Source organism: Eurosta solidaginis, chromosome 1 (genome assembly GCF_040869045.1).
Source record: "Eurosta solidaginis isolate ZX-2024a chromosome 1, ASM4086904v1, whole genome shotgun sequence".
Taxonomy (NCBI): domain Eukaryota; kingdom Metazoa; phylum Arthropoda; class Insecta; order Diptera; family Tephritidae; genus Eurosta; species Eurosta solidaginis.
In genome coordinates, this window is record NC_090319.1 from 334,304,495 (window position 1) to 334,314,920 (window position 10,426).

Genomic DNA, 10,426 nt, shown 5'->3' on the forward strand with positions numbered 1-10,426 from the left:
AATCTCAACGACTATATCATTTAATCAGTCTAGATTTGATATAGTCATACAAACGGCTCTTAAATAAGTTTCTGTCACACGGTTTTATATATTCAGTTAATTCGTTGAAGTATTTCAACCCTTTGTATAAAAGACTACTTTGTTCCGATTCGGTTTTATAATTTGGCAATTTAAAATATTTCTCTGCCTTGTATTTATATGATGGACCCGTAATTAAATGTAATACCTGGTCTGAGATACTCTGGCAAAATTCTATGCTTTATATTATAAATAAATTCCATTGTGTTGAAGAATATTTGTTTTTTAACGCTCATCAAATTTGAACTTAGAAGCTTGTCTTTTATAGGAGTATCATAAGGTTTGCTTAAAATAAAGTGCATTTCTTTATTTTGCATTTTTTGCAACTTATCAATTTGCGAATCTTTCATAATAAAAAATATTGTTGAGCAATAAATAAAGTAAGGCTCAACTGTGGGTCTATAAACCTTTACTTTGTAATAATTACTTAGGTTTTTACAAGTTCTTTGAATAAACCATCATTTTTTTGCTATTTTATTTACTGCATAGTCAACATGGGCATCAAATTTTAATTTGCAATCAATTTGACTACCCAAATATTTAATAGTATTTACTTTTTCAATTTCAATATTATATATTGTAATAGTTTCAAAATTAGCAGTGTTTTTTCTTGAAATAAATATGTATTTAGTTTTTTCTATATTAATTTTAGTCTATTAGTACACAGCCAGATATAAAGTGCCTTTAAGTAATTTTGTAACTTCATTCTTATATCATTTTCAAATTTGCCATTTATAGAAATGGGAGCATCATTAGCGAAAAGTTTTATGGAGCTGAATTTTAAAACAGAATTTATAATAAAATAGGTGCAAGAACATAGCCTTGGGTTAGGCCAATCTTAACATCCACTTGGTCTAATATTTTCGAACCAATTATTGTTCTTTGTTTCCGATTTGTTAATAAATCTTTTAACCAATCCAGTTCAACATCTCTAATACCAATTCCTTCCAATTTTCCTAATAATATTTTTTTATCTATAGTTTCGAAAGCTCTTTTAAGATCAATTCAAACTGCTACTATCTCCTTTTTATTATTAAATTCTTTTTCCATTCAGCTAAAACCATATTCAAAGCTGTTTTATAGGAATGTTTTTTTCTAAACCCTGGTTGTGAGTATATTTTTTTCTTCCAAGTATTGAACCAACTGGTCTTTCGCCACAAGTTCTAAAATCTTTTCATCACTGGCCAGTGTATTTATCGGACGTAACTCCTCTGCTTTTATTGTATTATTAACTTTTTCGATTGGCAAAATGGTAGAAGTTTTCCAAATACGCGGAACTATGCCACTACTTAAACTTTCATTTATGATTTGCGTATAGAAGTAGTCCAAATATGATATCATGTCTTTAAGAACACCATCTGATAACAGCTTTTTACCACCTCGCTTAGCTTTAAACGTCAACAAGTTTGATGGCGTCGTTTGTACTAACTTTTACAAATTTGAAAATCCCATTTAACTGAATAGGAAAATTTACTTCTGTATAAAATTCTTCTATATTATTGCAAATATCCTCAATGATATCAACAAAATATTTACTTAGGTTGTTAGCAATTTCAGATTCATTCATATATGCTGTACCGTTTATCAAAATTTTCTTGAAAGAATAGTCTTCATTAACCCTACTTATTGCGATTTTCAAATATTTCCACATCGCTTTACTTTCTTGACTATTCATCTGTATATTGTGCTTCATACGCTTAACTTTTTAATTTTTACCAGCTTTTCATATTCTTTCTTTATGTTTCTATACTCATCCCAATCTCCGGATATTTGATCTAGTTTATAAAGTTCTATTTTGTATTTATTCATGTTGGCTAACTCATTGTCATAATATTTATTAATTAAATTTAAGTGTACTACCTTTCCATAAGTTAAGTTTCGCATGACATTCAAAACATTGCTATTAACCAGCCCTACTTTGACTATAAATCAATTCTATTTGCGCCACCTAGCTGCGCTTTTTTCATAGGTCGCTTTCTATTATTGTATGTATTATGTGTTCCAAATTTGAGCCAAATCGGACCACAAATACGATTTTTGTGAATATCTCGATCCGTTTTTTTCATAGGCCGCCTTCTATTCTCGTATGTATTATGTGTTCGAAATATGAGCCAAATCGGACCATAAATAAGATTTTTGTGAATATCTCGATCATTGCGCCACCCAGCGCTGATTTTTTCATAGGTCGCTTCCTATCCTTATATGTATTATGTGTTCAAAATATGGACCAAATCGGACCACAAATACGATTTTTTGAATATCTCGGCGATTTTTTCGTATTTTTTCATTGCCATAGGGTTCTGAACTACATTCCAAGTCTCAAGCTTGTAGCTTATCGGGAAGTTACTTAAATTTTAATTAAAAAATTCGTTCAGAACGGCCGGCCGTGCAGCCAACCTAAATAAAACCGTTAAAAATAAAAATTTTACAGACTTCCCAGCAATGCAATGAACTTCGCAGGCTTATCAAGTACACACAAATACCATTGAACAGATATTATAATTAACTTAAATTATGTAAGTTTATACATTGAACTTCATGAGTATCTGTCACTCACGCCTTTTTTAATTGAGCCGAAAATACTAGAGATATACACTGTAACATCTAGTCTCCAATTATTGTGTAGGTATCGTAGTAAATGGCGATATAAAAGATAATTAAATATCAAAACTCTATAGTAGACATTTAATAGGGTTAACACACAGTGAGTCAGAGTCAAAAGTCAGTTTCGGTGTGTTAGTGAAAATATTGTAACGCATTCTGGGGATTTCTGATTATTATACAACTTCTGCTAACGTTCGAGTAGCTGAACAGTCGAATAAATAACTCCAATATTCAGTATTGCAAAACGGTCTTTATTAGTTAGTTTGGGGTAGTACTTCACAATTTTACTTCACTTAAAAATTAATAGCGTGTTTAAATCAAACTGATTACTGATTCCTCAGCTTGCGCAGCTTTTACACTCTCGGCTATCTCGTTCGCCAATTCTCCTAAGGTCTAGTAGTTTCACGAACATGTGTTCGAGAACAGTTGTATCTCATATGGGTTACTCAGCTATATACATGTAAATTTGTAGTTTAGAGTATATCAATTTTGTGCACAATGCCCAGCTATGATTGCGAGCAAGTAGGGTAACAGGTAGATGCGATATGATGATGTCAAGAGAACTACGCGCTTATTACTCTTAGTCGAACAAGCTGTTGATGTGATAGTCATATACTTACTTAGTTCCAAAAATTCAAAGAAAATAAGATTGCAAATAATAGTAAATATACCTATACTCGTGCAGAGCGTGTGCTGGTGGGGACCAAGTTGTCGTGCTGCTACACCCTAAGTTCAACCAACTTTTAATGGAGTTTAGGATTTCATATTGTCAGTAGTAAGATGGGTTTGATATACAAAATTTCAAGTTTTAAGCGATTTGTTAAAGTTATAATAGATACCTAAGCTATTTTGCACTGTTGAATGGCTAGACCATAGTAACAACTAATGTCTCATCATCATCATTAATTGTTGCTTAAACGCCTAAGCAGTTTTGGCCGTTTTGAAACAAGTCACGTCAGCTATCTTATCCAAGCGATATCGGCGATTGAGTTATCGGGTGTTCCCTTCACCACTTAAGCACCTATGTATGTCAATTACCAGGCCGCCATTATTATTTCTTCAGGAATCTGCCCAAGTCTGAAAATCTTCTGTCACCTGCCGCATTTTCTCAATCACCCCGTTTTGTTCCTTTCTCTTTTCCAGCTTTGCTTCACGATAGCGCTCAAATATATTTCGGGGCAATGCGATATTCTTTGTTGTACCAATTTTTTCTGCAATCTCGCCCAAAGCCTTTGATATCAGCGGCGACGATACGTAATGTGGGAGAAACATGCTCACCTCAGGTCGAAGATTGCTTTCAGTGAGCAGTTCTGAGAAACGTGTGAAGTAACATTCAGCTGTGTGCTTCGTGGCAGTTTTTCGACGGCTCGTTTTCCTTATGTTACTACGCGCACTTTCATTACTGCATAGAGGTGTGTATGTATCTTTATCTATATTTGGACCTAGTGTAGTGAGCACATCCAAGACACTGAATGTATGCCTGTCGTCGAGCACAATGCGCTCGATTTGGTTTTGTGTTACTCGACCAGGAGACAGCCAAGTTTTTGGCGTATCTTTTTATGCAAATAAACTTCAGAGGGCAGAGTACTGGGCATATCTCTTGCACAGGTGAGCCATTACCTTGCGAGTGCAGGTCACGAGCATAGAACGTGCTCAACCGCTTCTTCCTGCAGCAGCCACTTCCTATATATACTGTTGTTGCATGTGACACTAGAATGCCGTGTCCAGTGAGTATACACATCGTGTGCCTTAAGTCTTTGGTGATACGACGAATTTTCTAGTCTAAGGTCGTTAGATTTATTCATGATTTTAGAAATTTTGGATCACATTCACCCTCCTTTTCCATTACACTTCCCCCTAAAGGGTTGGGACGTCGCTGTCGCACCATCGAGAGTGGCACCCCTCTTTGCAAACTTATTAGCTTTTTCGATACCTTCTGTCATTTTATTACAAGGAACTCAGTACAGATGTATGATACAATCAGAGCGAAGTCTCTCCCATGCTTATTTGAATTCCAGGACACTTCTTATGAAGAAATGTTTTAGACCATTGCATAGATTGCCACCTCACTTCTCAATATATATATTGACGCGAGTAAAGCTTAAGTAAGCACGCTTCCTCCGGTATTTGTGCTGCTTTCTTCACGGCTACAATTTCAAGCTGTAAGACATTGCAGTCATCTGGCAGCCTTAAGGATTTACTTGTTTCTGGATCAAAGCTCCTTCTTTTTAGCTGAATTAAAAACACACTTTTAATAAGAATAACAATTTTTTCGCTCCTTTTTTATTTAATTGTATTTGGACGAAAAGTGAATAATGATGGGGATAGTCCAGCTTATGATAGAACAAATTTGTATCACTCCAGCTACGATATCGCTAATATTTGTATTTCTATGTAAACTACCCGCTAAAGAACCCTCAAAGAAATTCAGGCTACGCCCCTTTTGGCAGATATATGTACATATACATACAAACATAAACAAATAAGATATGACATTTTGAAAAATTTTGCAACACAAAGAACGATGTTATAAAGAAAATGAAAAAAAAGAGAACAAAAAATTACCAAAAACTTTAAACGTTTAAGGTGATGTGGGTGGGTGCAAGTAAATGGATATATCTATACTTACACACGTTTATACGTTTATAAGCAAATATAATGCAGCAAGGATTATGCAACTTCTTATCTGTGTGTGTGTGTGTGCGTGGTGTGCTACGATATGCAAAAGTTGTAAACGGGAAAATAATTTTCCTTACTTGTATAAAGATTGTAACAAAAAAAAAATAAACTGTTTTCTGCTCTTAATAAATGTTGATAGGATAATAAAGAAAGCTACATACATACATACATATATACTTAGTATAAGATGATGTTTGCTTTAGAACAGCACGAACGGAAGGAAGTATTTTATTTAGTTAAAGAATTAGTAAGCTTCATAAAATACTAAGAACACGGCGAATTAATTAAATTAGGTAGGTTGAATAGCGAGTAACTGTAAAGCTAGAGATATGCAATCGCACACAGCTACATTTTGAATAAATGTACTAACTGAAAATCATTTGCATATCAGAAATACGCAATTTCGAGATAACACTAAATTGTTTATGGGGTTAGGTTGAACCAGCCAAACGTAAATATCCAAAATAGGTACCAGTGCATATGTCATAGGATATGTCCGTCCTCTTGGCAAATACTAGAAGCCCCTATAAGCAGGAATACCTCTTGACCTCTTGAGCGCCCACAAAACGTGCTCAACAGTTTCTCCTGCAGCTCGTACTTCCTCGATCTGCAGTCACTAACGAGGCCTAAGTTATCAGCATGTGACGCCAGAAGCCAGTGTCCAGTTATTATGTGCATCCTGAGCCTGAAGTCTTCTTTGAGCCAATTGTGAGTCTAACGTCGCAGGAGTTTGCACATGATCTTAGAAATTTGGCAGCCCTGCTCTTCTATCCACACCTTTCCTGCTAGTTGATTTATATACAACTCCTGTCTCCTTAAGATTCTTCCCAAACAGATGCACCCTCCTATTCCAACTCAAGAGCCTTTTCGTTATCTTCTGCCTTATTTGTGATCGAGAACCTAGTATATGTGTATGGCCCGGCCTAAATGAAGTCTCTTGGTGACCAGAGTCTACGGCGTTGGTGATAATACTGCACTCTGCTGCGTTCCTCACTTTACAGGATTTTTGACCTCACATAGTCCACACGATAACGTCGCATCATTCTACAGCTTAACATGGGGCAGATTCAATTTCTTAAGGCTGAGTGTATTTAAATCGAGTCGATACTATCGATGATTGCTCGTTTCGAGACATTGTTGAAAGCCTCAGCAATGACCAGAAAAAAAAAACAAGAGCATATCCCTGATATTTCAGTGCTTTCTGTTTACTCATGGCCTTATGCGATGCATCATCAATTGACATGCTTTTTTTTATATATTAACTAGGGTTTTGAGCAAAAAATTTATCAAAAAAATAGGTCTGGAGTGACAATTACTGGGCTTTCCCGCTTTGGGACGATTCTCAAAAGGCGCGAGACGTTGTTTACTTTTGTTAGCCAATCATTCTAAGTCAATCTACAATCGTTCCACCTACCATCTACAACAAAGCAGGGAATATCCCATCTGGACCCGGTGATTTGAGCTTGAGAAAAGTTTTTACCGCCCATTCAACTGTCTGATTTTACACAAGGGCTATGGACCATGCTGCTATAGCACCCGGCTTAGCTAGGTAGTCTGCCTGTTCATTATCTGCACGTCCCTGATACCCCGAAGCCCATATTAACAAAACCTTGGTTTTGGCTTCTGGATTATTTGGGTCTCCAATGCATTCATCCCATAGCTTAGATGTATGTCATTGCTTAAACTGCAGGGCAAATTAGTGTTTCTGGCCGCTTCACATACTGGGGATACTCCGCTAGGATAAGCTTCTCCTTTGACATTATATATCGCGAACGTCTATTGCATGGAATTCAACCTGAAAAATTGTGTGGTAGTATCCCATTGGTATCGACTTCTTGATATTGAAGAAAGTGAAGATGTTAGCTTCTGTTTTTCCCCTATAAAATTTGAACCATCCGAGAATCAGAATTCTTAACAAGGAAATCCCTGTTTCTCAGGGGTAAGGGCCGTTGAATCATCTCATATGCCAGGTCAGGTTTCCGCTTTTTATCTCCGAGATATTTTGAAGTATTAGTGCAGTAGCCTCCTTCTCTTTCAAATAGCAAAGGGAGGCACTCTCATTAAGGCACTAAGTGCATCATCAAGAGACGTTCTCATCACACCAGCATTGCCAATAAAAACAAATAAATCTGCTATTATCTGTTCTTTGCTTGGTTTTCGGCTACCAAACTAAGAAAGCATAGGTGACTATTGACTTAAGAATAGCATAAAATGTTTGGTATAGCATTTTTCCAGATAGCGCCAATGTTTTGTAGTAAAATCGAGTGCAGACGAAGAAATCTGGTATGTTTTGTTTAAGGTAGCATCTGGATGAACATTCCACTTGAGGATTCTGTCCATTGTAACCCCTAGGTATTTTATTTTCATTTAAAATCGGTTTTCGGTGCCATTCAGGGATGGTTCTGCCATGGATAGTTTTCTTCGGAAAATAAAAGGTCTTTAGACAGTTTTGTAAGTATTGATAGACAATATTTTGCTACGACACCAGATTTCTATATGCGTAGATCTTATTGAATGCTTTTGGACGTTGTTTTATCTAATATCGCTGTGATGCATATTATTAAGTCATTTGCATACCTTTGTGTATCAAATCGAAGTCCAAATGACTAGAGGATAATATACGTGACTTGTGCTCACCAGAGGGGCATACCATAGTGTCTACCATTGATTCAGTTTTACTTCCTATCTCCATACTGATTTTTTCTCTTTAGCGTGCATATCACCCACCAGAAGATAATTGGGCTTATATCCTTGACAATCGTATCCTGTTCGAAAGCTTGATGCGTTGTGCTATTGAAATCCCCAGACATATCAAAAAAAGGGAAGAGGGATATACTAATACTTCAAAGGCCTTTCAGTTTTTGCGTGAGGCTATGAGTAGCCAGCTGCGTGGATTTCCCTGTCTGGATGGCGAATTAATACCTGAAAAGAAGGAGCTTGTTAAGGTTGTTGCTGATCCAAATTAGTCTCCGTCAGCTAGTAACATTATGGCCACATTTAATTAACGGAAAATCTTTATTGATCGGCCGTTCCAAATTTACCTGATCATGCTAATGAAGACCTAGTTACAAGCATAGGAATAGCACACCAATTTAATACCAAATCTAAGCGTGTTGTTCTTCTTGCAAATTTATACATAAGAAACGCCTCTAACAGCGCTAGATGGGCAGACATGCTGGCACCTCAGAGGAGTGATTCCAAATACAATTCTGCCTACAGCTTGTCATCAGAAATTTGCTGAGTGATCGAATCCTTATGTGTCTAACCTCATAGGGTTCGCGTATCATTAAAGTCATATGCGCAGTAACACAAGGGTAACTTCCTGGTCCTGATCTGTAGAACGCCAGTCACGATGAAATTTTCAATCTTTAAGTTACTAATTTTTAGTTGGATACGCGGACAAGTTTGCTGCTGTCATTACATTACAAAGCACTGCTAAAGCTCGATATAGGCATAATATGCACAAATAAGTGACTAAGGTTCGTGGGCTCTAGCTAGGCGCAGAAAAAAATAGTTGATAGTCCTAACAAATAAGCATTTACTGCTAGAAGTTAGCTTTTTAAATTGGGAGAGAAGATTTGCCTAAGTATAATTGGAGGTAAATCTTACTTACTTACTTAATTGGCGCTTAACCGTCTAAACGGTTAAAGGTAAAAGGTAAATCGCGCCAAGTATTTATTTACATCTGTACAGCGAACAGCAGCTCTGAGAGTAGCCTCGGCTTATTGCACTGTATCGGGACCCAGCTGTTAAAGCTATCAGCGGAAGAGTCTCCATCGAACTCAAAGAGCTAACTGCTACAACAAGCCCAACAAAAATAACAACCTGTTGTTGCAGGAAAGAAGAAGCTTACGGAAAACTAAAAAGCAGACGAATCAAGGGCGCATAGAAGTCGAAAGCAGAGAGAGCAGGGAAGAAAATTTTAGTTTGTGGAAAGAACTGTGGGAAAATGAGCAGCGCGGCAAATGGATAGTGAAGCTGATATCAGAGCATCAGAAGCTTAAGTGTGGTAAATTAAAATGTTAAACAATTCCTCTCTTGGCATGAGTACCTAAAAGAATATTTGCACAAGATAAAAAGGGCCGATCATCCTTGGTGAGTTATCGATATTGCAGGCGATACTTACTCGCGATAGAGCCAGAAGCGAAAAATCCTCGAGGAAAGAGTCGGGCAAATCACTGTCGATAGTATAGTCCTAATAAGAGTGGTAAGTCACTTCGTAAAAGTCACACTCAGTGCAAAAATGCGGGACTTGGACGCATGAAAAATAGAAGTCTCTTAAAAAATCCGGAATTATGAAGCGACAATCTGAAGCTATGTGAAAACAGCTTCGGCCGACTGCCAAAATTTGGTAGTTTTAGTACATGGACGCATAATGGTGCATAAGGCATTTTCCATACCAAATCCTAAGAACTTCTTTGGAGTATTTCTCTCAAAAAATTATCGATTTTCTGGATGAGAAAAAGGTTACTAGAGGAAACTAGTACTCGTCCTGCTATATATTGCAGAAGCATGGGCCATGACAACATCAAATAAAGCAGCTCTGAGAGTGTTCGCGAGAAAAGTTTTTCGAAAGATTTATGGACTCCTACGCATCGGCAATGGCGAGTGCTGAAGAAGATTTAATTATGTGCTTTACGAGCTTTGCGCAGACATCAACATAGTTAGCCATGTTATGCACACGAAAGATGACGCTCCTCCTAAGAAAGTATTCTTATCGGAACCAGCCTGTAGAAACAGAAGAAGAAGGAGCCCCCCACTCTGCTGGAAGTACCAGGTGGACAATTATAATAATTCTCTTGGTGTGTAACCATTTTAATGGTAAGCGCAAATTAAGTAAGCAGTAAATACGTTTGGAGCCATTTTTCAACAAATGAGTAATCTCATTAAGTTAACGCGTGTCTAGTTTTTTATATTTTCTTAAAACTTGAAAGCAAGGGAACAATTTTACAGTTCAGAAATCTCTTTCGCTTTAATAAATTACGTTTAAACTTTAAATTATTTAAAACTTAGAACCTCGGCATAATTCCAATTTGATTTTCATAATTTTTTTTCTTCTTTCTTT